We start from the raw sequence: 2,434 nt of genomic DNA, 5'->3' as shown, positions 1-2,434 counted from the left end.
CCTGTCCTAGGGATTGCGCGCATTTATGTATGTATGTGGTACAAGCCGGGCCCTCATGATGATGATATTATGTTCAAGTATTAAAATATATGTATAAAGACATTTTGCACTCAACATGACATATGTTTTAAAAAGGCATTTTGCATAATGCACCCCTTCTTATATGATATGTTTCTTTCCATGTTCATGATATGTTATGCTTCTCATGGTTTACCTCATATGATTACTTTGTTTATGATATGTTAGAAACATGATTCATAATAATATGTTATGATAAGAAACCATGCTCACATAGTGATGATTATGTTATTTGTTCATTGATGATATGCTTGTATGATTATGCTTGAGATACGGATTTTTGTGAGTAGGAAAGAATCTTACTGAGCCCGTGTGCTCATAGCTTACTTCCTTGTACCACAGATAAAGGCAAGGGATGGATGACCTAGGGTAGCTGCAGGAGAGGCAAGGAGGTGTGTGTGGCAGTGGCTCGGCTGGGACGAATAAGACCTGCTATAATGCTTTGTTATGTTTGACATGAACCATTGTATTTATGTTACATTCCAGTATAACTCTATGACATTTCCGCTACTTTAAGTTATAAGAAAGAATTTTTGAATATGTATATATCCTGGAATGGTTAAGTAAGTAAGTAGCCCCGTCTCTTTGAGTAGCAGGAAGGGCGGGCGTTACAGGAGCAACCACCACCGCCTAGACAAAGCCTTTTAAGGAAAGCTAATATTTAATTTCCTTAAATAACTCTAGGTTAACTAAAAAGAACAATCGAATCACAAATTCGAAAAAGAAGAAAACACAAACTCGAAAAACTAATTCGAAAACTAGATCTAATGCCTCTTGTGTTTGGAATTCATACAAAGAAAAATAACTAGCATGATGCGAAAAACAATTGCTAATTATACTTTCTCTTTGTAAACTAATGACCTCGAGATCTTCTGCCGCATTCGTCGCCTCGCCTTGGACGTCGTGTGGGCAACGATCCTCCAAGATGAACACCACCCAAAAGTTTTCTTCCTCTTCCTCTAAAATCCGGCCACCACCACCACCAAGGAGAAAAGAGCAAGGGAAAAGGGAAGGAGAAGGGATCGGCCACACCAAGATCTCCAAGCAAGAGAATAAGAATTGTTGTGTCTCATGAAGCCTCCTCACCCCTTCTTTTATAATACTTGCCCAAGGCAAATAAGGGAAGATTTTTTACAAAAATTAAAATCTTCCTCTAGCTTTTCCTTTTCCCTTTTAATTTTCCTTTTCTTTCCTCTTGATTAAATCAATCACCAAAAATAAATTTGATGATTTTATTTTTTTTAAACATGGCCAACCACCTTGCTTGGGCACCAAGCAAGGGTGGTCGACCCCCATAAGAAGAAAGGAAATATATTTTTTTTATAAAATTTTACAAGAAGAAAAACTCTTATAAAATTTTACAAGCTCTCTTTCCTAAAGTAGGAATTAAAAAAGGAAAGTTCTAAAAATTAAAACCATGTTTTAAAATTTAAAACTTCTCTTATAAAATTTCCTTTTTTAACATGATGATAGAAAATTTAAATTTTAAAACTTATCTTCCTTTTTTTTTTCTTAAACCATGAGAATGGTTAAAAAAGGAAAGTTTTAAAACTTTTAAAACTCTCTATTAAAACATGTGGCCTAATTCAAATAAGGAAAGTTTTAAAAATTAAAATCTCTCTTTTAAAACTTATAGTTTTCTACAAAGAAAAGATTTTAAAAATTCAAAACAACCCTCCCTTTTTGAATTATTGTGGTCGGCCCCTATGATGTGCGTAGATTATATGCTCTTTTATGCATACTTTGCCGCACATCTACTTATATTTCATTGACATAATCTATGTTTATTGCACCCTATTTCATTAGAATGTCATACTTTCATTATATTCTGTTCGGAGATCTACTCTTTGCTTATTTTGATTGACACGACATGATTTGGAGCAAAAATAGAGTTTAAATGAGGTCTAGAGCTTTCAGAGTGACATAGGCATGCAAAACTATGTTTTCTTCATGTTTTGGCCGTGTAGAACTCACATGGGCGTGTTAAGGCCGTGTAGGGGTCATGTTGGGGCCGTTTGAACCTCACACGACCGTGTGAACCTCACACGGCCGTGTGAAGGTCGTGTGAGGTTTTCTGCACTGTAGACTAAAACTAAAATGACCATAACTTTGTGCTCGGTTGGAGATTTGGGTTGTTCTTTATACCGACTTGTAGATAACTTCAAGATCTACAACTTTGATGAAGACTTCAACTGGAGAAAACCCCACTTGGTGGCCTAAAAGACGTTGCAATGAAACATAACTATTCAGAGCTAAGACAAAGGGTGTGCAAGGGTCATGCAAGGGGGTGTGAGCTGCACACGGCCGTGTATGGCATCCAGTGCTGAAACCTTACATGGTCGTGTAAATCTACACG

Source organism: Zingiber officinale, chromosome 3A (genome assembly GCF_018446385.1).
Source record: "Zingiber officinale cultivar Zhangliang chromosome 3A, Zo_v1.1, whole genome shotgun sequence".
Classification (NCBI taxonomy): Eukaryota; Viridiplantae; Streptophyta; class Magnoliopsida; order Zingiberales; family Zingiberaceae; genus Zingiber; species Zingiber officinale.
The sequence above is the reverse complement of the archived record's forward strand: the minus strand, read 5'-3'. Positions refer to the sequence as shown.